Below are 26,814 nucleotides of genomic sequence, written 5' to 3'. Positions count from 1 at the left end.
CATCTATCCATCCATCCATCCATCCATCCATCCATCTATCCATCTATCACTAAGAGTTATTTAAACTCTTTCTAAATGTGTGACAAAAACAAAAACAAAAAACAAAAAACACATAGGTCATATCTATACAAAGCCAGCAGAGGCTACCATATTTGCTCAAAATCATTCAATAAAGCTGCCATCTCCAATCTGCATGGTCACCTTAATTTACCTCAAACTACATCCAATCCAATTGTGGACCAATGCATAATCGCAATTTGAGAATATTTGTAAGAAATATACTGACAAATATGCTATTATACCATTTTTACTTTTGTATGGACTTAAGTAAGAGGAAATAGCTTTTAAATAACTATTTGAATAATTTATCTATAAATATTATTTTTGGTTTTTTTGTTTGAATGACTTGGTTTTACTGTCTATTTGATAAAAAGGATATTTCTAAAATTTCCATTTTTTTTTCTTTTTATGTGGAATGCAACTAAATATAATGATCAGGTTCTAAAATCTTTGTGAATATGCCATTAACAAATATTTCTGTGAACTAGAGACCAAAAGAAGCCATGATATAGGAGTTAAGTAAATTGTTTCCTAAGGCTAATTATCTAATATTTCTTAGGCTCACTATAGGATTTCCTCAATTCCTGTGATGATTTAATTTTAGTCATTAGATATATTGGCTACTACTGGGTTTCAAGAACATATTTTATTTCTTTTATTCCAAATTTACATAAGTTAAACCCTCTATTTACTTTCTTTTTTTGTGAAAATAGAGATAAAGTTCACTTTATTAGTGAATCCTGTTAATCATATATGTATTTACAAAGGGGCATTTAACTCCCCTTAATAGATAACCATTCCAAGATATTATTTTTCCATATATAGAATGTGGTAATATGATTTGACTTCTGTTCTATTCATTAACAGGCCATGCTATAAATGCTAAGTTCTATAAAAAAGTTAGTTTTTGCCATCATGATGTCTTTTTTCCAAGTTAAACAATTCACTTTTTTAATTATTATATTTAAAATATTATTTTAACCAACTTTTATGACACATTGTTTGTTCTCTGTCAACTTTCTCCAAATTACTACTATTCTTATTCAGTTATGGAAAATAAATTTAACTGTTGAATTTAAAGGAGCTACCACACAATATCTACTTTTCCTTTTTTTTTTTTTTACTCCAGCAAAATATGAGCTTTTGCAATTATAGCACAAAATAGTACAAAATTATTTAGCATATTTCCCTTCTCTTTCTCATTTGTTGGTTCCTCTTTCACTTCCAGACATCATAAGGAGGGCATTTACTAACTTTCTGTCTTAGACCATCATCTCTTCACCCTCTGCATGCTTTTCCTTAGCAATTCCATTCTCCCTGTAATTATGATATTTAGGTAAATAATGCCCAAAGATATATCAAGGACATGAATGCCTCCTCCCTAATACTTCCATTTCAATTTACCACAAGATCACCTTTATTTATAAGCCTTATAGAACCTCTTGTTCCATATATGCAAAAACAAGCTTAGACTCTTTTCCCTCTAAACCTGCTATTTCTTCTGACTTTTTCCTATCAGTGGCAATCCCATCCTACTAGTCTTTTGTCTTCAAATTCTTCATGTTACTATATCTAATCAGTAACTATGGTAGTTTGGTATCAGGAACACAGTGATGGTAAACTGTATTTATAGTCATGAAGATGTAAGTTTGAATTCTACTTCAGACATTTACAAGCTATGTAACAATGTGAGATTTAGTTACTTCACCTTTAAGTTAGAGAGATGTACTTGATGATCTCTAAGGTCTATTCCAGATCTAAATCTATGGTCTCCAATCCTGTTTATTTGGCCTCCACAGTAACATTTTTCTTCTTTTTATTTTCCTCTCTATCCTTACTGACACCTTTTTAGTGCAGGTATTTATTTCTACTTTCATGGACTATTAAAAAAACAACAACAACAACAAAAAAAAAAAAACTTTGGAATATACATTTCCCTTTGTAATAACTCTCCAATCTATCATTTTTATGTTTCATATTATAGTAATAAACTGCCTAATGAACGTATAGGTCATGCTAGTCTTCAAAATCTTGTAACTCTATGCTACTGTCCTGCCCCAACCCTACTAATGGTCAAACTATTTTTCTTGACTTTCAAGGCATTCCATAATTTGATGCTATACTTCCTTTCCAGCCTAATCACATATTATTCCCCTTGTACTATATAGTGCAAACAAAATAAATAATTCTATTATATCTTCAATGAGTACCATATTCCCGTGCCTCTCTGCTTTTTTTCATGGCTTTTCTTGTTCTCTGTGCCTAGAAGAATTTCCCCCTTCCTCTTTGCCTGTTATTCTTACAGATCAGTAAGAATGTTCACACCTGTGGGATGTATTTTCTCCTGCCTTGTCAGTAGTAACAACTACCCTCCCAACAATATAACATTGTTTTTCACTAGTCCAATAAAGTTTTCTCAGAATAGAGTATATTATCCCCTGTATTAGGTCATAAACTCATAAAAATAATGAACAGTCTTATTTGAACTCTATACCTCCCCCACCTAGCATGCAAATTAAAAAAAAAAAAAATCAAGCATTTATTAAGCATCTACTTTGAGCAGGGTACTTTGTTAGCTTTCAGAAAAATAAAAAAGTTTATAGATAACGCATAGTTACTTTCCAGCATCCTAAATTAAACAGCATTTTATTATATTGAACCTTTTCTTATTTGCTCATTTGCTTTAATTAAATGAGAATGAGGAGCATGAGTGGAATCTTCAAGATGTTTAATAAGCGGCCAACTGTTTGCTCATATTGAAAGTGCTCATCCTATTAGTCATAAGTTCTGTAAATGAAACTCTTTCATTGAACAAATATTTTACTTGAATGCACCAATAGCTTTTTCTTTAATTTTATTTGTTTCATGAGCTAACATTACTAGAGTGAAAATAATTGCCTTAATTCCCGTGAAACAAATGCTATTTCTGAAGCTATTGGGTTTTATAGATGGCTCCCTTGAGATGATGCCTCCAAGGTGAATAGATATACCTGCGGCCTATTAGGCTGATAAATATATTTTTATAAATTTCTCTTTGAAAAGTCATTTAGGCTGTTATGATACTTTTTAAAGCTTTTAATCCGAATTTTCTTTGCTGTTGGTGGACATTTGAGCATTGTTAAATGTTTATTAGCCTAAAAATGGGAATTTCTGGTATTTGTGCTATCATGAAAATAGGGGTTTAATCAGAGTATTGTCTCTCTGGTTCATGTTTATGTTCTCTCTCTGATTTATCTCTACTTTGTGTATCAAAGTGAGAGTTTTATCCATATTATAACACAGACATTTCACTCCATACCAATGATCTGCCAGTTAGTCTACTAAACCAGAACTAGTTCCTAAAATCCTTGAAACTTCTACAATCCAATATAGACTATAAGTAAATATAAATTCCCACTTTCTAAAATTTATAGAATCTTTATCAAATCAGAGAGCCTAGTTCTTGATCTGGCATAGGACACATATAATTACTTACTATAAATTAAAAGGGAACATCTACAGCTATTTAGCTGCCATCTTATCAAAATTTTTTTTTATTCAATATTTTGAGGAATCTGATCATTTTCAAACCACTAAAACATGGAGAAATCACCTTTATCAGGATACAAACAGACAGTTCTCAGATGAAGAAATAAAAATTATTTCTAGTCATTTGAAAAGGTTTTCCAAATCACTATTGGTTGGAGAAATGCAAATTAAGAGAATTCTGAGGTATCACTACACAGTTCTCAGATTGGCTAAAATGACAGGAAAAGATAATAACAAATGCTGGAGGGGATGTGGGAAAACTGGGACACTGATGCATTGTTGGTGAAACTATGAATGGATCCAACCATTGTGGAGAGCAATTTGGAACTATGCTCAAAAAGTTATCAAACTGTTCATACCCTTTGATCCAGAAGTGTTACTACTGGGATCATATCCCAAAGAGATCTTAAAGAAGGGAAAGGGACCCACATTGCAAAATTTTTTTTTTTGTGGCAGCCCTTTTTTGTGGCAAGATACTGGAAACTGAGTTGATGCCTCTCAATTGTGGAATGGCTGAATAAATTTTGGTATATGAATGCTATGGGATATTATTATTCTAAGAAATGATCAGCAGAATGATTTCAGAGAGGCCTGGAGAGACTTACACGAACTGATGTTAAATAAAATGAGCAGAACCAGGAGATCATTTTACATGGCAACAGTAAGTAAGACTATAGTATGATCAATTCTGATGGACAGGGTTCTTCTCAACAATGAGATGATTCAAACCAGTTCCAGTTGTTCAGTGATGAAGAGAGCCAACTATACCCAGAGAGAACTGTGAGAACTGAATGTGGTTCACAACATAACATTTTCACTCTTTTCATTTTTGCTTGCTTGCATTTTATTCTGCTTCTTTTTTTTTTTACTGGTTTTATTTGATTTTTCTTGTGCAATACAATAATTGTATAAATATGTATGCATAGATTTAATTTAACATATATTGGACTACTTGCCATCCAGGAGAGAGCATGGGGGAAAGGAGGGAAAATTGGAACATAGGGTTTTGTAAGGGCTAATGTTAAAGAACTGTCCATGCAAATGTTTTCAAAAATAAAAAGCTTTAATAAAAAAATAAAATAAAAAAAAACCTTGTCAAAAAAAAAAAAAAAAAGAAATCACCTTTATTATATAAGAACCATCAGCTGGATTTCAGGGTCAAATGTTTGCCTACAGAAGTATAACTGCTAACAAGAAATTCTGAGTCACTTTTAAATCCCACTATGTAACATAGATTATCCATACTATTAAAAGACACATTTTTAGCTTTGCAGCAAGAGTAGCAAGAGCATAGACCTAGTGTGGTCAAGTCAATAATCCTATCATGTATTCAAAAGTTCTCCATTTTTCTACAATAGCTTCCAAAAAGTAGCTATATTTCAGCTGAATGTAATAGGAAAAATTCTAATAATTGGACATTTTAAAAATAGAATGGATTTTTCTAGGTAAAAGTTTATGCATATATGTGTGTTTTTGTGTGTAGATACTCAGCTGGAAGTACTTACAAAATAGCCTATGTCAATAGTTATCTAAATTTTTATCTCAGCACATCTTTGCACTATTAGAAATTACTGAGGACTCTCTCAAAGAGAGTGGCATATTTATATATATTTACTCTATTAAATAAAATTAATAATCATACAATCATACTTTAAAAATATACACTTTGAGGACAACAGGTCTAGACCAATATCTTCATAATCAAATCAGTATTACCATTACTCTTGAAAATGGTGTGCCAATCTAGGGTTCCACTCACTAGTTCTGGAGCACTACAAACTAAAATGCCCTTCACTGGCCACTACTTCCATATATGCATTGTTTGTTATTATTAAAATGAAAGCCCCAGTAAGGCTAGAATTGTCTTTGCATTTGTCTTTATATTCCAAATACTTAGCAGAGTTCTTTACACATAGTAAATTTCCCACTCACCCATTTTCTATGGGAACAAATTGAGACCAGAAAAGTGAAGTAATTTGTCAATAATTTCAAAATTCGTAATTAGTAGAATTAGGATGTGACCATTTGAATTTTCTTTTTCGAATAGGCATAAGAAATAATGATCACTAAAGCCCTTTACAATGCTACCCATAACATTCAACACCTACTAGATATATGTGGCTGCTGAGCATTCCAATTCCATAATTTCAAAAGGCCCTAAAATAATCTTGATGATATAGATTAGCTCTAGAAAGAGGGATTCGATCAAATTTAGCTGTCATTTTAGTGTTATATTGGGAAGCTAGCATGTATAATACTAAAATCTCAAATCTACATAGCATTTTAAGGATTATAGATTGCCTATCTCAAGCCTATAAAGAAGGTATTGGAAATATCATTTTCCTTTTAATATTAAGCAAGATTCTCCCTTGCATATAATGTGTATATATATATATATATATATATATATATATATATATATATATATATATATGTATACACACACACATATGTATTTACACACATCTCCCTTCATTCTGCTTTCTATTTCTTTTCCAAGATTGAAAAACAAATCATTATTACATTTTTTTTTTCTTAGAAGAGAGTGATAACCTCTGCCCTACAGCTCTTCTCAGATTTTCTGTGATTCTGAACTATTACCATTTCTTAATAGTTATAAACTAAAGCTTCTTTTGCCAATGAGTCCCTGCTCATTCACAGTCATCTACACTAACTCTTCTTTTCTGGTGTCCTTATCCTCATCTTCTCTACCCTTTCAATTATGCTCACTAGAACCCTTGTTGTATTGTTAATAAATTGGCATTTATATTAAAACTGTACCATCTCTCACCTTCACTTCCAGGAAATGATTTTGTATATATTTTGCATTTACTTTTTTGTATCTATGTTGTTTCCCCCCTTAATAAGCTCATCGAAAGAAGCAACAATGTTCCTTTTATCTTTGTATCCTAGCACCTAGCACAGTATCTGGAACATACAATAGGTATTAAATAAGTGCTTGTTGAATGGAATAGCCATTTTACAGATAGAGGCAGTAGGGTTCACCAAATGACATGGATAGCTAGTAAAGTAGGAGAGCTAGAACTCATACTCTAGTCCTGACTCTTAAGTGTGTACTTTAAACTAACTGTAAGGCTTCCCTCGAAATGTGAATTTGATAAAATTGAAATCCAGCAATAGAAATTGCATTCACAAATGCAGTTATCCCTTTCATATCACAATGTTTCCCATTAAAGTTTTGATATATTGCAGGTCACTATAAGAAATTAAATGAAGATTTAGGGGGAAGTTTGTGGAAGTTACATATTATACAGAAAAAGTTTAGAAACCTAGAAATACATAAAATATATGTTCAATATTATATATTATCTATATATTTTAACTTTTAATACCATAATAATTCAGACTTCTTTCATGGTACAAATGGAAAGCCAAAAAATTTTCTACATTGCTGGGGCTCTGTACCCCTTATAATATAGACGGGATAACTGTATATTTAAAACATATTCTTTTTAATGTCCCTTTGGAGATCATTGGGATTAAGTGACTTGTTCAGGGTCACACAGCTAATAAATATCTGAGGTTTGATATGAACTCAGGTTCTCCTGACACCAGGTCATTTTTCTCTATCTGCTGCACCACCTAATTGTCCCTTTTAAAGTGAAATTTGAAATCATTATATAGCATTTTAAACATAAAAATCAGTTGCTAAATGATCAAGAATAGTGACATTATGAATAATAATGTATTTTATTTATTTTTCTTTTCAAATTAACTTTCAACGCTGCTAGAAGATCTGGTATTGATGCTTTCCTAGCTATTCTTCCTGGAAAAAAACTTCCTGGAAACAGGTTCATTGATACCTAGAATGCAAGAGTTAACTGTTTTATTAAGAATGTCCTGTAATTCAAAATAATTCACTATTCCTCAGTGTCAAACCTTCTACCAAGCTGGCTTTTATTGTCCTCAGCAGATGGGCTACATGAGTCTAGTGTAATGGACAATTTCCTGTTCTCAGATTCCTGTTGTGAGTTACTTAGATATGATTTGATTTCTTCAGACAGATTAATGACTTAGTCTTCCTTAATGTTAGAGACCTAACTTAATCCTGGATTTTATTTTCAGTATGATTATTAATCAATAAGCTACTCTTTCCTGTTGTTGAGACAGCCTAATTTATAGGTTTTGGAATTATGTAACCCAGAAGTAATTAAGCATTGTATCTTTAAAAAGTTTAGCTCTGAGGCCTTATGACATGGTTCTATATGCTTGAAGGTTTTTCTTCAGTTGTTTTTCAGACTCTTTGTGACCCCATTTGGGGTTTTCTTGGCAAAGCTCCTGAATGGTTTGCCAATTCTTTTTCCAGCCTGGTTTGCAGATGAGGAACTGAAGCAAACAGGGTTAAGTGATTTGCCCAAGGTCCCACAGCTAGTGTCTGAGGCCAGACATCAACTTTGATACTTCTTATTCCAAGGTCAGTACTCTATTCACTGTGCTGACTTCTGGAAAGATTTGGAGCAAAAGCCTAAAAAATCTATATGTATATTAGTTGAGTACCAACCCATTTGGAGAGGCTTATCACTATGTTGCCTACAGGATAATTCCATTTTCAGCTACAGTAGCTCTTGGAGACCATTTACTAAGTTGTAGAGAGACTTTGATCCAAATCATTGAAAGACATATATGGAGTCTTTTTTTTTTTTTAAATTATTTTTAATACACGTTGCTTTATGTTGGGAGAAAAAAAAATCAGAGCAAAAGGAAAAAAAACCAAAACAAACAAAACATGGAAGATATCTAAAAACCCCCCAAAAAATAAATGAACATAGGATGTGTTGATTTGGTGAAACTGTGGATCCTGGAAGTATAGGAGTCATTATTCCATGATTTTATAGATTTTAGATAAATACACTTAATTATAATTAATAACTTTTTGGTCCTGAATCCATTAAATGGTTTAGGTTTTTATGTTCCAGGCTCCTACAGTTTTCTCTGGATTTTTAATAATTGTAGCATTAAACCATTGGGTAACTAGCTATATGAAAAATATCCTATGATTTGTCCCTCTATAATAGCATGATTTATAAAAATTTCTTAGAAAAATTTATTTTGGGAGGCTGAAATTCACACTAATTATGCAGATTAACATATAATCTGCTAAGTATTTCACAACGCATTTAGAATTTAAGTACTTAGATGGCTAGAACTGGAGTTTTTAATTTGTTTGAATGTTTTGTTTTACCATCTCAGATGCTTAGAAAGGTGGCTGGTACAAGAACCTTAATATGATTTTGCTGAATTGAATTGAATTTAGTGAATGGAATGAGAGAACTCTATTAATAATTCTGTAAACTAATATCTCCTAGTTTGGTTCCCAGGCTACTACTAAGGAGGAAGTTGCAACAAATCCCTTTAGAAACATGCTCCCTGCCTTCCTCTTTGGGCCACAAATGGGCCCACTATTCTTGAAACTGTAATCATATTACAATCATCTCTGCTGTATTTGACTTTGAAATCTAGGGCATCTTGTTTTTTTTTTCTCTTTCTTTGTTTCTAAAATATAGCCTAGACTCTATACTTTCCATTATTGTCCACTAAATAGTATATCTTTGCTTCTGTCATTAATCTATTTAAGCAATCTAGGATTTGTATCTCCTAGACTTTCTCTCCTACTTTGCTGTATTTTGTTCAGCCCTGTTGATTCTCTTTCTGACATTCCCTTATCCGAAGGTTTCCCACTTCTTTCTCAGTATTTTAAGCCTTTAAACAAATCATCCCACTTCAGGTTGTAGTTGCTTTGTTAATTACTTTAAGTATTTTGACAAGAAAGTACTTTACTTGTACTTGGTCAATAGGCTTAGGGTAGCTGCCTACAATTACTTAATAATTACAAGATTTTTAATCTTTTAGTGGGCCTACTCTCCTATGCTATTGTCTGATCCTTTTAAAATGCTACTTGTCTTTTTGTTGCTACTTCCTTCTACCTCTAAACTAAAAGAGAACTTTCATTGCACAATATTTACTTTGTTTATCTTATAATTTTGTTGAGTTATCTGGATAATGATACTTCTATTGTAGGCAATTTCTATATTTTATTATATATTATTTCCTTTCCTAATCCTTTTATCTGTCTAGCAACAGTCTTTAAATGGGTTGAAAAATTAGATATGTTCCAAGTTCTTATAATTATAGTCCATTCAAGATAAGCCCTCCTTTCCCTTAAAATCAGTTTACTATTAATTTGGTACCTCCAATTTCCAAAGTTTCTCCTGTCCTCACTAACATTCACTTTCCATCATCTGCCAGCTCTTCTTTTAGGTAGGAAGACTATATTTCATATCTATTTATTTCTTTTAAGGGCTACAAGAACAGCCAGGTGGCACAGTGCATAGAGTGCTGAGCCTGAAGTCAGAAATATCCTAATTTAAATCTTGCTTCTTACTGGGACTCACTAACTAGTCACTTAACCCTATTTGCCTCAGTTTCCTCATCTGTTAAATGATCTGGAGAAGGAAATGTTAAAGTACAAGAACACAAGAACAGTGGTTCAAGTTATGGGGGGAATTTTATTTAAAAGAGTGGTATCAAAAGGGAATAAATATATATAAATGTAATATGTCATTAGGGAGAAATGCTTAGTGTCAAGAATTCCCAGCAAAGTCTCTGACCTGAATAATGTGAGGCAAAGATACACCATAAAAAATAAAAATAAAAACCAACAAAAAATGATCTGGTTCTGTCCTCATTCTCTTGTTTTCAGTGGCCTCAGCTCAATTACAAAGAAATATGCCACATAGACATTTGCCCCAAATTCACCATTTGCATAATAGCTTATGCTTTCCATAAAATAGCTTCTTAACTATTTCTTAACAACACTAGCAGAACCTATGAAAATGTTATGTGTATTCATAGTATATTTAGTGTACCAACAAACAAGAATGTTTACTCTTTTTATGTGATTCATCACTGCTTGAAAAATGCTAAAAATGGTGATACCTATAAGGATAGTATATATTTGATCCATTTTCTGTTAGAAAGAACTTGCCTAATTATGGATTTATTTTAAATGCAGATAATTGAATTCTTTTATCAATATCAAGGCCTAGATCCTTCTTAATATATTTTATTATCATATCAATTATAATCATATAATCATAATGGAGCAATACTACAAGGATTTGTAAGTTTTCCTCTGAGGAACCCTCTACTTACCAATGCTAGTCAAAGACTTTCTATGACTCTAGATAGACACTTTCTTTGACTGGAAAATTAATTATTGTACAGATTATCTGATGAAAGGCAACATGGTATATTAGACAGAGAGCTTAACTGAAGTTAAGAAGTCCTGGGTTCAAATGACACTTCTAAAACTTATTAAACTATGTGAGGGGCAGCCAGGTGCCATGGTGGATAGTGCTGGGTCTGAAATCAGGAATACCTGAGTTTAAGCCTTGTTTCTTATTGTCATGTACTAACAAATCACTTAACCTTGTTTGCCTCAGTTTCCTCATCTATTAAATGATCTAGAGAAGGAAATGGTAAACTATTCCACTATCCTTGTCAGGAAAAAAACAAATTGGATCATGAAAAGTTGGACGTGACTGAAACAATTGAACAAAATGACAAAAACAAAACAAAACAAAACAAAACAAAACAAAACAAAAAAAAAAAAAAAAACTTTGTGATTCTAGACAAGTCACTTAATTGCTTCGAGTTTCCTTTACCCTTTTGGTCCTAAAACTCTAATTTTAGAAAATTACCCCTTCATTACCTCTTCATTCCCCTCCCTCCAAATAATGAAGTTGGTGCTCAGTTAATAATTATAATGATATATATTGCCTCATACTTTTTCTACAACAATCCTGCAGGGTAGGTATTATTATTATCTTCATTCAATGGAAGAGAACACAAAAATCTCAACAAAGTTAAATTATTTTCACAGGTATACATTGCTAGTCAGTGTCTAAGGCAAGATCTGAATACAAGGCTTCCTGATTCAAAATCCACCTTTCTATCAAATACATCACATTGTCAGATAAGAGATATATAGTGCAATGCTGGGTTAATACTGATACTACACTAAATCAATGAATGTTTATTCTATTTCTAAACTCATTTAAAAGTTGAAATTTATATTTATCTTGGCTATAATTTGGATTTTTTGACATTATTTTAAAATGTGATTAAAAGATTAGTAAATTGTTTGGGGTTTCTCAGGTAAATATGTTGAAAATTTATTTTAAAGTAAACTTGATATGTTTCATGCTATTTACCAAATGTCTGACATTTCACTAAAATAATTATTTAAAAATAATGATTTCTACATTTTGTTCTTTGTTCTCTTCCATCTGTCTATCTATGCTTTGCCAAATCAAATCTCTCTTCTTCTCTCTCACTCTCTCAATCTCTCACTCTCGCTCTCTCGCTCTCTCTTTTTCTTTTCTGTTGATGATTTTACTTATTTTGTTGTGCCTGCTTTGCAGAAACATTTTGGTTCCAGTAAAGCCTTCAGGGGAAACAACTGCCTGTATAAATGGAATCAGTAAATTGTCTTCCAGCTTTTGTGTGAAGAAATGGATGACCTGAGTGTGAATCATTAGATGCTCTATTTAATTTAAGTGGAATTCACTCAATCTGAGCATAAACTGCCTTCAATATATATTGTACATTTGCTACCTCAACACCAAAAGGACAGTAATTATTTAATAATATTGTCTTCTGGCTCCTTTTAATAATGAGAAAAACCGACATTCAGGTTTTATGATACTAAACCAAAAAGTGACAGTACATCTAGTCCAATAGAGTACCATACAATTCACATTTTTTGATCAAATAAAAAAGAACATTGAATGAATTATCAGGAAATGGAGAGGGAAAAGAAGGGGAGAGAGACAGACAGACAGACAGACACAGAGACAGAAATAGAAAGACAGAGACAGAGACAGAAGAGGAAGGGAAGGAGGGAGACATACCCAAATAGTGTCAGAATATCCATTCTAGTTCTAAGAGATGGAGTGTTTCGTTTGTATCATGTTTGAAGAGTCTGAAAGAGATAGGCAAATCAAGACAGGTTTCAACTTTAAATACTATTTTGGTTGAAACAGGGTGATTGGCAAGTTATTTAAAATAATATTCTCAGCTAGAACTTACATTATTAAACTTGTTAAACTGCTGATGGCTGATGACTGATCAACTTTTGTCCCTTGACATATTCCAGTGTATAATTTTAATATTCAAATCACTATGTAACATAGAAACTAATGAAGCCTTTCTTTAATTAACCAAGTATGCATGAAAGGCAATATTGTTCTATGCTAAAAGAACCGAAAAAAGTATTCCTATAATATAAAACAACTGCTACTACTTAAAGAGAAGAGAGTGAATAGGTTTTTGATCTAGTACATCACATTTCTTACCTAAAATCAGATTCTCATTCCGCAATATGGAAAAAGTTACCTCTCAGACTTTGAAGATTGTTTCAGTGAAGTGATGTCCTACCATGCTATAATAGCTTCAGGGACTGAGCTGGGATGTACTGTTCAGTTCTTCCATTGAGAACAAGCCTAATTAAGCTTAGAGAACTTCATCATCAGATTGGCTATGGGATTCATGACTTTTTCATCCATAAGCAACTCTTAAAGATTCCCTCTCTACCAAGTCATTGATCAGTTTAAATCTGCATCAGTTGTGACAGTAAAGTAGGAATAAGAGGAATCCTATGATTGAAACAGTAGTAGAAATAGTAGAATTGCCATTTATAGAAAGGTGGGTTTTATATTTTTCAATTTGAAAGATCTAGGTCAAGTTTCTTTAATTCCCTTTTATGTTTAGTCATTTTCATACTACTAAACACTACTCTGAATGTTGATAGAGAACAAAAAAAAAAAAAAAAAAAAAAAAGAAAATAACCCAACATAGAGGGTTAATGCTGAAGGGGGTTTTGGAGATCATTTATTTCAATTTCGCATTTTACAAATGGGATTTTTTTAAACTAGAAGAATAATATTCTGCCATTATCTTCAAAAATTTCAGGGCACAAGAGTCCTAATCTTCTACTCAGTTACTCTAACTCTGTGATTTATTATTTATATATGTGCCTCTTCAATGGACAAAGGATAATAAAAATACATTTGTCCGGACCTACCTCCACCTAGTTTCTTTGTTGAGTCTGGGTAGGAACAATTAAGCGGCATAAGTAAAAACCCAAGGAAACCATCCCTAACTAGAAAATCAGGATGATTCTATATTTTCCAAATCTCTAGGGGAGTTAATCCATTCAATTTACAATGCCCATGGATATGTATGGGGTGGGTGTGAGCCATCCTGTGGATGAGTGACTATTAACTTACCTAGTTAATTGCATGTTTCACTTCTTATTCAGTGATACACTTAGATCATTTTTCCATTTCCAGTCAAATGCCTTGTTATATCTTGTAGCGAGCTGTCCTCTCTAGAAGCTGCCGGATCACTCTCTGGGAAGAGATCTGCTGTGTCTTCTACAATCTTTCAGACAGATTCTTCTTCCTGTAGTGAACCGTTGTCTCCAGGCAGTTGCTGTTAACTCTTGTCCTTAGAAGTGACTTCCCTTCCTGCAGATAGCCCCGTCAAGCCTGATGCAATGCAGAGTCTTCTTCTTGAATCTCCTCCAGCTCTTATCCTTCTCCAGGCAGACTCACTTTCCAGGCCCACTGTTCTCTCTTTTATCCTCCCAGAGAATGGGCGTGGGATAATGCAAGGGCTTCTGGGAAGAACCACTTCAGCCAATGAGATTGCTCCTTCTATCAAGTCAACCTGAGTTCTCACCTTGTAATTGTCCAGACAACCTGAATTCTCACCTTGTCACTGTCCAGACAACCTGAGTTCTCACCTAGTAAACCTAACAATATCTAACCCCAGAATTTTTCTTTTTTTAAAGGAAAATCTTTTATTTTTTATTATTGATAGTATTTTATTTTTCCAAATACATTCATAGATAGTTTTCAGCATTCACTTTTGTAAAACCTTGCGTTCCAAATTTTTCTCCTCTACCCTCCCCCCTCTCCAAAACAACAAGCAATCTCTACTGGTTAAACATATGCAAATTTTCTAAATATGTTTCCATATTTGTCTTGCTGCCCAAGAAAAATCAGATCAAAATGGGAAAAAAATCTGAGAGGGAAAAACAAAACAAATAACATCACAAGAAAAGGTGAAAATACTATGCTTTGATCCACATTCAGTCTCCACACTTCTCTCTCTGGCTGGGGATTGTACTTTCCATCCCAAGTCTTTTGTAATATCCTTGAATCATCTCATTGTTGAAAAGAGCCAAGTCCATCACAGTTGATCATCACATAATCATGTCCTTGCTGTGTACAATGTTCCCTTGGTTTTTACTCACTTCACATAATATCAGTTCACATAAATCTTTCCAGGTATTTCTGAAATCAGCCTGCTGATCCCTTCAATTTCCAGGTCGTTGGCACTACAAAAAGGGCTGCTACAAACACTTTTGCACATGTAACACCAAAGTTTTCCACCTCTCATTCTAACCACAGTAATAAAGTCAATATTACCATTGTTTCTGTAAAGCCCATGTCAATTGACAGGCCTATGGACCAATTAATCAGTTCCATGAGCAACCAAGGTAAAATTCTTTTCTCTAGCCAATACTCTTCAAATGCATTGTTTCTTTTTGTTAGATAATAATATCCTTAAGGTAGCATAAAATCTGTCCCTCTCTCTCTCCCTCTCCCTCTCTCTCTCCCCACAATAAAATCTTAACAGCAGCTTGGCTTGGAGCATATGTACTAGCTGTATGATGTATGTCAATTTACTTAGCCTTTCTCTGCTTCATTGTCTTCCTCTATAAAAATAGGGGAATAGTACTGCATCCAAAAGTTGTAATAAAGATAAAATAATATAATATTTATAAAATGCTTGATAAAATAGTATTATTGATGTTGATGTACTTAATGAATATTTTTCATTTACTGATGGCTCAACTAATCATTCATTTGTTCTAGGTAGTCCAGGGTCATTGGAAGGTAATAGTATTTTATAACTTGAAAAAATTCAAGGGGGTCATAGCTTTTTATCACTGTTACTGCTCTAAGTTCACCAGGTCTCAGCCACTTTAGGATATACCAATATTAAATAGGTCAAATAAGATAAAAGTGGGGATATGCAGAATTTCTTTTTCTATCAGAGAAAAAGTCCAATCTAACCAGAATATAACATACAATTTGAAGAAAATTATCTGAAAATCGACTTTAGGAAATTTTGTATTTTTTCTAGGTTCTGTTTTCCTTAGAGAACAGACATTTCTTCAAAGATTGTTAATCCCTCTCATATCCCCCTAGAGTATATTTAATTCTCAATAACATATCACTTTCTATTTTAATAGTTATGGGGAATGAGGACTGTCAGAGGAATGAGACTCAAGAGACATATAGTTTTAGAGCTCAAAGGGATCATATAGATAGATTATCTTATGTTACTCCCTCATTTTACAGATGAGAAAGCTGAAAGGTTACATAATTCATTTCAGTTCTCTCAGCTAGTTAGTGAGAGAGGTGGAACTAAAGTACAGGTCTTAACTCCAGAAATTTTTTTTTGCTATGCTCCTGAGTCAGTAGAGAAAAGAGTACAAGGTTTCCATTTACTTCCTTTTATCTTAGTTTTCTGAGTCCTCTGGGATAGAAATATATTGGATTGTCTTTGTTTAAAATAATATTACACAAAGTTGTTTAAGGCATATGCAGCTAAGTACTGTACTTATAATAAAGAATTGGAGTTAGGAAGACCTGAGGGTAAATTTGATCAGATATTTACTGGGTGCATGACTCTGGACATGTCTCTAAACACTGTTTACCTCAGATTTCTCATTTGTATAACATAATTATCATTTTTGCCTTTTCTTTTTAGAATCAGATCATGCTCTAATCTGCCTCATTCTTTTGAGCCACCCAATCACTGAGGTCAACCTTAAACATATGGTAGACATTTTTAAGTTAAAAAATAAAAATAAATAAACAATTTGTCCATTTGATTTCCTTGGAATTAATCTTTGATATTGGCTATTACATGTAAATTTTTATTAAAATCAGATTTGGTTGAGAAAAACTACTGAAAATCTGAAAGCTAATTAAATGTCTTTTTATTTTTTATTTTTTTATTTTTTTTACTATTATGGATAAATTGAATGGATATAATATTTTTGGCCACAGGCCTAATTCTTTTGATTGCCAGTATATATTATTTCAGGACCTATAGCCTTTTATTGTAACTGCTGATAAATCCTATACAATTCCAATTTTAGTTCCAGCATAATTTAATTGTTTTTTTTTCTAGTTTCTTGCATAATTTTCTCTTGAGTCTGGGCATTTTGAGATTTGGCTATGGATTTTCCACAAAGGATCTCTTTTTGAGGTGGTGATTAGAGGTTTTATTTTCTGTTTTTACTTTCCTCCCATGTTTTATCAGTCCAGAATAATTTTATTGAATTATTTCTTATATTACTGTGTCAAGGTTATTTATTTGGTTATAGGTTTAAGGTACAATTATTATTCTTAAATATTTTCTTATTTATATGTTAGTTTTCTTATAAATTGTTTCACATTCTGTTCTATTTTTTATTATTTATATTTTGTTTTAATATTTATTGTTCTATTATAGCTTCACTTTATTTCTTTATTAGGTTATTTTAGTATTAGGGGGAGTCAAACTATTTACATACTGCAGATATTTTGCATTATCCATTTCAAAGTAAATGATAATTTAAAATCATTGTCTTTCAAAATCCTAATTAGTTGATAAAATAATATCAGTGACTTTAGATATTAAACCTTATGAAACAATATTCTGAATATGAGACCCACCTCAAAACATGGGGGATTTGAGGGGACAATTTAATTTAAGAACTGCCCTTTATATGTCAAGGAATATTAATTTTGTCTCATCAGAGTGAAACAAAACCAAGCATTCTGGGTTATGAGAACCAATGTGTATAGAGTAGCAAATTAGGAATGTCTTATCAATGGATTAGTAAATAGCCCAATTTGACTAATGAGAGAGAAAGTACTGAGCCAGAATGTGTGGAAGTTTGAAAAGCCCTTATCTACCTACCCCTAATTCTTGGTATCATATTATTTTTTGACCCTAAGAGGAGAATACAGAGAAAACCAAAAGAGGATTTTAAGTGCACTAAGTAGGTTAGATCCCAGAAAATCAAAAGTTTTCTACATACACTTTAAAAAAAAAAATGTTCCTGGCCAATTAAATTTTTTATTAAAGCTTTTTATTTTTCAAAACATATGCGTGGACAATTCTTCAACATTAGTCCTTGCAAAACCTAGTGTTCCAATATTCTCCCTCTTCCCCCATGCCTTCCCCTAGATGGCAAGTAATCTAGTATATGTTAAACATGGTAAAAATATATGTTAAATACAATATATGCATACATATTTATATAATTATTGTACTGCACAAGAAAAATCAATTCAAACCAGTAAAAGAGAGAGAGAGAGAGAGAGAGAGAGAGAGAGAGAGAGAGAGAGAGAGAGAGAAGCAAAACAAAATGCAAGCAAACAAAAACAAAATGCTATGTTGTAGTCCACACTCAATTCCCACAGCTCTCTCTCTGAGTGTAGATGGCTTTCTTCATGCCTGAACAATTGGAACTGGTTTTTATCATCTCATTATTGAAGAGAGCCATGTCCATCAGAATTGATGTAAGTACACTTTTTAAATAAAGAGAACTTTTCTTTAACCTAAGGTGATTAACATTTACATTAGTGTATCCCAAAATTAAAAACTACCAAAGATAATAAAGGTTGTGTATTTTGTCTGTGATTCACATAAGAATGGCTACAGTGTATTCATATAGAGTTGTTTAGGAGCAGAGTTGGAAGAAATGAATCTATGGTTTCATTTCCTATGTTTACTGTCTATTTATCCCAATAATAAGGAAGAGAGCAGTGTGTATAAAGAATTCATTGACTGAGGGTGAAAATATATTTTTTTAATTTTCCTTTATTAAAATAGAATTGCATTTGGTATTTTTGTTTTACATAATTTATATTTCTTCCTGTATTCTATCTTTTCCTCTCTCCCTCAAAAATCCATAACAAAGAATATTTTTGAGAAAAAGATTGAAAAGAAAAAAAAATCAGCAAAATAAACCCTACATTGAAAAAAAAAATGATAAAACACAAAATGTTATGTCCCCCAAAACAGTTTTTTAATGACACTGATAGTTAATAGAAAAAAATCTGGTGAAATGTATCCAAGAACTTTATATACTTTGTTATCAATTCATATACTTCATATACTTCACTGTCATCCCCCTCCATTTAGTAAGTTGTGTTTTCTCCTTATTACTTCCAGGATCAAGTATAAAACTCTCTGTTTAGTTGGCAAAATCCTTCATAACATGGCTCATCTCTACCTTTCCAGTCCTACACTTTATGTCCTCCTTGATCAAATGATACTTCCTCCTTGCTGTTTGTTCTTCTTATATCACGCTCCATCTCCCAGTTCCATAAATTTTCACTGACTGTCCCCTATGCCTCCCTCCTTATCTCTACATCTTTCCTTTCTTCAAGTCTCAGCTAAAGTCCCATAGTTTACAAGAAGCCTTTCCTGATACTTCTTAATTCTATTCCATTTCATCTGAGATAATTTCCAATTTTCCTTGATATCTCTTTTTTGTCTATAGTTATTTACATGTTGTCTTCTCTATTAAACCGCAAACTCTCAGAGCAGGGATTGTTTTTGTTGGCTTGTTTTTGCTGATATTATTTTTGCCCTTCTTTGGGTCCCAAGCATTTGGCATGGAATAAGAATTTAATAAAAGCTGTTTTACATGACTTTATTACATAGAACGAGATGTGATTCCTTCTTAGAGGTTCTTAGAATACATCTTAGACCTCAGTAATTTGCAAGGTTTTGAGTGTGTTAAGGCCAATAAAAGCTTCTGAAGAAATTCTAAGAGTTAGTAGCGTTTGGATATTTTCAAACTGATCTAAGAATTTCCCTATAAATCTTGTTTTACCCAAGAGGAACCAAAAGTTCCTCAGTAAACTTATGTATCCTAGGAATCACCTAAGTTAATTCATCCTAATGTAGCTATTATTACAGAGGGAAATAAATATACCTGGAAAGAATCCCCCAGGGCAATCATTAGAATAGATCTTTTATCAATCCCATCTCCCTAATCCAAATTCCCCAGATGGCTTCCCAGTGCTATTGCCTATTACAGACTGTAGCCAGTAGCACATCTGATTTTTAACTGGATTTCATGAAATCACCAATAATTTCTTCCAGCAATATGTAATGACCTGAAATCTCAGATTCATTTTGAATCATTCAATCGTAACCTTATAACTAGGCTTAGATGAACTATTATAATTAAATTAAAGGAAAAAATTACATTAGTGTAGGGATATTAATTCATATTATTTTCCATATTTCCATAATCAGATTAATCTGTGATATCTTCAATGTGGGGTATTCTTCCTTTAAGGTCAACTTGCAAACCATGTGGGATCATCCCATAGGACTTTTGTGTAAATGTTCCCATGGAGGGGGAGAAGGAGAAGAAGTGGGTGGGTACACGTGCTATGCTAGGGACCTCACTTGCTTTCTCTTCTTATAATAAGAATATGGACTAAGAATTACCTTTTGCACTCTCACTATGTGGCTCAGCAATCTTAATTTTCATTCACATTTATTTAATTATATGTTTTGCATTACCTTCATAATTTTTTAATTATAAAATATGGCCCTTCCATGTGTCTTTCCATTTCTATCTAATTGATTGGTATTTATTATTTTATTTTTTGGAAAAAAAAAATTTCATATCTCACAACTATGGGAAATATTGGCATTAGAAAAAAGAAGCTTCTGTTTAAGGGACAAGATAGAACTTAAAGTAACTTTGTGAATTCTCAACCTACTATCCCCTCTTTCTGAATCTAACTCATTCATTTCCAGTGTCTAATCCTAAACATATACCCTGATGAATGAGTCCTTCAAATTATCTACCTAACCATGTAATATTTTTGTTTGGAGGTTAATCAATTTTGAGGATCTCATGTGGGATTTTCTGCAATAGCCATCCATACATTATCATTTACAAGAAGAAATATTTTTCATAATACTTTCACATTCTCCTCTGCAATATGAAATATTAGCAAAAGATAATTATTGAGATTCTTTCTCTGTGGTTCTGTGAAGTCTCACTGATATTTCTATTGAAAATGTAAAAAATATTGACTCTTTGTCAGGAAAAAAAAGAGGAAGATGAAGAATTTCTCCTCTGAAACAAGAAAAACAATTCTGGTTTGAATTGCTACCTCCTCTTCATAGTTTACTTAAATGCAATTCAGTTTTCCCAAGACTTTTGAAAAAATGTTGAAAAGAAAACATACTTAAAAAAATCTTCTCTCTTAATATGCCATGGAAAAATAATTGCTTAAATCTCTTATGAGGTATCAAAGTTGGGGCCAGTATATATCCAAGATATCCTTTATTACGCTTCTTGCCAAATTCAATACCTTCTTCTCTCTTATACCATAAGTAAGCTATTTACTCCCTCTGATATTATTATTCCTCCTTTGAGATTCTTCATGACTTCTCCATTGTAAAAAAAATTAGGAGATAGGAATGATTTAGTAGTTATTGCCAGTCACAAAACAAATGTTGAATTGCAGTTGTAAGCAGTAACAGCAGGAATAACCAATTTTAGATAAGGTCTAAGATCAAGTGAAGAATCTTTCAAAAAGAGGAAGGAAAAACAGACAAACTGACAAAAGGGCTTGTGAAGAGTAGAGTGAAAACAGGAGAGTCTTTCTTTTGCATGAGTAACTTACTGGGGCTAGCTTTTGTAGACACACACACATTATACAATGTAGACCTTCTATTCTTTCACACATTTATTTAATTATATGTTTATGGGTCAAGACTCACAAGGTCTATCCACATTATAAGCATTTTACCTTCTGAAAATATGAGCCTTTTTTTTTTCCCTTAAAAAAAAATAGGAGGAGAGAAGAAGAATGCCCCATTGCCAGGTGTTCAGTAGTGCAGATTAATTTCCTTTAGTGGATTTTAGATTGCTGGTTCACTGGGGAATTACTGTGCTCTATGAATGATTTAGAACATAGTTACATCATGAATCTGAAAAACACTTCCAATGATGACAGGCAAAAAATGTTCTTTTAAAAGAAGAGATAGCACTAAAATAAAAGAAATGAGTCAAAACAATGGGCCTTTCTGACTGATATTCTATCCCTGACAAATCTTCACATTTTCCAGTTCATCCTCCACTCACTGAGTCTTTATCTCAGATCTGACCATGTCAACACTCTCTGGCCCCCTCTCCCCCCTCAATAAATAAACTCCAGTATCTCTCTTTCACTTCTAGAATCAAATATAAAAATCCTCTGGCATCCAAAGCTCTTCATAAACCCATCCCTTCCTTCTTCCTTACCTACCTAGTCTTCTTACACCCACCTGTACTTTATTTTAGTAACAATGACCTACTTTGTGTCCCTCACACAAAACAATCCACCTTCCTACTTAGGACATTTTCACTATCTTGAATGCATTTCCTCCTCATCTCTACTTCCTGGATTGAAGGATTCCTTCTAGTACCAGATAAAATTCCACTTTTTACAGGATGTCTTTCCCAATCCCCATAAAATTTAGTACCTTCCCTCCATTGATTATTTCCAATTTATACATATAAACCTAGTTTTTACAGTTATTTATATCTTCATTAGATTGTGAATTCCTTGAGAACCTGCTCAGCACTTAGCACATCTAGTACACATTAGGCACTTGATAAATGTTTACTGATTGACTAACTAGTACCCTGAGACATTTTAAACAATAATAGTTGATCTCTAGAAAGAAAGCAAATAAGTAAACAGTATGATATAAAGTAGAAAAAACTTGGACTTTGATTCGAGTAGCTGTGCTTCAAATCCTTTTTCTGACATGTTCTAGCATTGTGACCATAAGCAAGTTATTTAACGTCAATATCCTCATCTGTAAAATGGAGTTTTACATAGATGATAGCATCCATTACTGCACAGAAATATAAAAATCAAGTGAAATTTTATTTGCAAAATAAATGGGTTAAATGATTTTCCGGTCACACAGATAATAAGTATCTAAATTTGAATTACGTCTTTCTGACTCCAGACCCAGACTACAGTTAATGTCATGTAACTGCTCTTGTAAAACTTAAAGCATTTCAAGTATTGATCAAAATAGTGATTACAATAGACTTAGGAAACATTAATAGTAGGTTGTATAATTTAGAGATATTTCTAGCAACAAATTCCTCATTTTACAAATGAGAAAATTGTGTTTGAAAAATGTCTTGTTCAACTTCATAGAAATAGAGATGGAACTTGAGCCTCTTAGCTTATATTCTAATTCCTTTTCACTGCATCCTTAACATCTTTAACTTCCTCCTATTGTCTGTTATGAGTCAACTAATTATGAGCATTTCTAAATTCATTTTGTGTTTATGTTTATTGAATTCCTATATTTGCACTTCTGAAATAATCACAACTAATTCTAAAATTGTTCTTTTGAAGTCTGAAGAACTCCTCCTTGACTTCCATTTCTTATGACCCTAACATTGTTGATTTAAGTTCCTATTGACCAAATCTTGGGAAAAATTTAGTGATTTTCATAGAATGATAGGATCATAGATTTAGAACTAAAAAGAATCTTATAGATCTCCTTAGCAAAATCATTAATTTTGATGAGATTAGGGTCAGGGTTCCTGATGGTCAAGGGGTTAAATGATGAGGCTAGTGGCAGGTTTGGGGTTCAGGGAACCAAAATGAGAGGTTTGGCTCCCCTAAATCCCTTAGGATTCAGCGCATGGCAGGGAGTTATGGGAACCCCCTTCTAGCAGCACAGAGGTCTTTTGTAAAGGAATTTACAAACCCCAAAACCTAGACTGGTAAAAGAGGTTTATTATTGGCATTGGGAAGTCAGCCTTTGCTCTACATGAGTAGAAAGACTGAATTCCTTAGTGGCAAGGTCCCAGGAGAGAAGTAATGTTTCAAGTAGAGAGATCCCAACATAGAGGTATAAAATCTTGTTAAGGAAATAGGTGAGAGAGTTAAGAGAGGGTAATGCTGAAAGAGAATATCATTTCAGTGGGTAGAAGTTGCTGCTATGCCAGAGATAGCATGTTAGGTCCTCTGCAAGGATTGAGCCCCAAGTTGGCATTTTTTTAAGGAAATTTGAGACAGAAGTTTCAACCAAATGAGACTCCCTCAATGCTGTCACTGCCCTCAGGCCTAGATGAGACCACTTCCTGGGAGTGGTTTTGAGCCAACAATAGGAGTCAATAGAAATCTAGATTTCCAGCTAAATGAGATTACTTCAACTAGTTCCACCAAGATTGGTTCCCTGGAGCAGGTCTCACAGAGGCAGGGTTCAAGGAGAATTTCTCCTTGAAGGAGTTTTCAGTGAGTTTCAGGGCTCCCCTCATCAATTTTACAGATGAGGAAACTGAAGCCTAATGAAGTTAAATGGCTCTCCCAAAATCACACAAGAAGTAGCCAAAACAGGACTTCTACCCAGATCCTTTATCTACAAATCCATCACTCTTTCCAACAAAACAGTGAAACTAAACCTTTAAGGTCAGTCCTCATAAAAATATTATTCTGTTTAGTGAGTAGAGCATTGGACTTGGAGATAAACAAGAGGACTTCAAATCCAACCTAAGATTCATATAGTTAAGACAAATATGTATGTGTGACTCTGGCCAAGTCACTTAATCTTTATCTGCTTCAGTTTCCTCATCTATAAAATGAGGTTAATAGTGCCTTCCTCTCAGGGTTGTTAGGCTAAAATGAGATATTTGAAAATAATTCTATAAATAGTAAGCATAATAATGATGATAATTATCATCATCCTTTTATTTTCCTGGGCCTTTTTTCATTAAATATTATATTTGCTGGGCACATGACATATAAAGATATAGAGATATAAATAGCTTAACAATTGGGGTAGACAAGTTTGTTTTCTGCTTAGTTTGGATAACCTTTCCTGAGATAGCTGGCATTGTATTGGCCTATTTGATACCTTCATAATGGTCTGTTGTATTCAAGGAATGAAGACAACTCTCCTTTGGGAACCTTATCTATTAAATTGCTCAATTAGGGAGATGTACTGATTACTGATACTCCTGCAAAATGATGCCTTCGTTATATTTAAATACAAAAGATTCCCCCAAGTCAAGCCATGAATACCTTGCTGCTATCTAATTTTTAACAGAAACATGATAGAGTTGCCAGTAGGGATCTTACTTAGAAAAAATATTCTATTATCATGAATTTCTCGAGTTTTGAATACTTTTTTTTTCCCATTATCTTTATAAGCCATTTAACTAGTATAATAGATTACTCTATTGGTAGATAATAGATATTGCTGAAAAAGAACTGGCTCTCTCACAGTAAAGCTAGGATCCCTGATAACTTTTGCCAACTGCACCTGAAACGGATATTTAATTATTAGTTGAAATTTGAAAGAAAATTTTTCTAGAAGGCATGCTACTTAACTCTAATCTGTGATTGCATTTTATCTGTTTCCTTATACATATGGCTGTGACTATATACTACTATAGGAAGAACACTCCATCTAAGTTAGAGAACTAGATGACCAAGGTTCAAATTGCCTCATCCATTGGCTTACTGATTGAGTAACCCTATTCAGTTACACTGCCTCAGGTTATAACCATTCCCTCCTAATATTTGATAGGATAAAGGCTTATATCTTAGACCTTAAGCTATAATCATTTCCTCTTAATGTTTGATGGGATAAAGGTCTTTATCCATTGTAGACATCATTAGAATTTCAGGAGCCTCTCCAGTACCTCCCTCTTAGGTGCCTGCCTCCATTATGTCATCCTCATCCTAGGTTCCTTCGCCCATTAGGTCATCCTCATCCAGGTATGTTCCCCATTATGTCATCGATCTTGTAACCCTATAAAAGAATCTTGTGTCCTACATTCAAGGCTGGACGATAGTCTTGTTCAGCCCTGGGACCAACCATGGATCCATTTGGTCCCAGTAAATCTCTCCCATTTAATAAATTAATTTAATAAATTATTGAATCATTCTCTAATCTCTGTCTTGCTCAGTTTCTCCGGCATTACATCACTACCTAGGATTTTATGAGACATTGTGAAATAAGGGATAGATTGCTGGCTTTGGATTCACAAAGACTTGTTTGGCCACTTATACATGTCAGCATAGTCATTTAACTTCTCCAGTTCCCATGGAACTGTAAGCTGTGAGATCATATGGTAATCTCCATTGGTAGAGGGAGTTTCCCCACCAGGAGTTACCCTATGACAATGAAATCATAGAGCCATAGGTAGAAATAGAGATATAGAGATAGAAATAGATGACAAAAAAAGATAGAATCCATTAATTTGAAAAAAAAAATACATTAAGGGGCTCACATTAAAATTGTTAAACTTTTTTTTTTTTTTTTTTTTTTTTTACAATGGGCTTTTCAAAAAACACTAACAAGTGGGAAAAAAACATTAATGTTTGTTTATCCTATTTGGGGAGAGGGGTATAGGGAAGGAAAGAAATGATTTTATGACATTTTTTGTTTGTTTTTTTTTTTGGAAGTTTAATAACTAACCACTAGATTTGTGGTGATCTTTTTTTAAGCAATTAACTTCTTGGCACTGGGGGCTGCATTTTATTGACATTGTGTCAAATGTAAGCTTATGATATGCTGAAAGATTTTAGTTGGGGAAGATGAAGTAAAGTGTAATTACCTTGGTTTCTGTTGACTTATAGATAACTAACACAAGAAGAGTTAGGGTTGGTATTTAAAAATCTACGTCAAGCCTGAATCCCAGAGCTTTTTTCACACTGTTTGGTTTTCACAGCTGGAGTTTACTGCTTGTTGACAGGGCAAAATTATCCATCCACTCAGTTTCATTTTTTGGCTCAATACTGTGACTCTCTGTAATTTTCAGTATCTCCTGACAGATGGAAAGTGCTCACTAACCATGTTGCTGAATTAACAGAGGAAGCATCTCAGAAACATGATAAAACTTGATGCTGAAAATGTCAAGGCAACATGTGACCACATGCAGAAGATATATTATTATATTTCACTATTATATGTCATATTCACAGACTCAGAACTGGATAAGACTGGTCAGGTCTTTTTTCCCCATAGGTAGGACCACATTTAAAATGCATTTAACCTTAGAGTTAGAAGAGGCTTCAG

At 33.1% G+C, this 26,814-nt stretch overlaps 1 protein-coding gene across 3 annotated transcripts in view; it reads left to right on the top strand.

Moving 5' to 3' along the window:
* LRP1B (LDL receptor related protein 1B) overlaps positions 1 to 26,814 on the top strand; it is a 2,473,587-nt gene that overhangs the window by 2,197,711 nt on the left and 249,062 nt on the right. The gene's annotated exons all lie outside the window — the stretch shown is intronic.

The sequence above is a fragment of the Sminthopsis crassicaudata genome, chromosome 3, assembly GCF_048593235.1.
Source record: "Sminthopsis crassicaudata isolate SCR6 chromosome 3, ASM4859323v1, whole genome shotgun sequence".
Taxonomy (NCBI): domain Eukaryota; kingdom Metazoa; phylum Chordata; class Mammalia; order Dasyuromorphia; family Dasyuridae; genus Sminthopsis; species Sminthopsis crassicaudata.
This window is presented reverse-complemented; position numbering and strand designations above follow the sequence as displayed.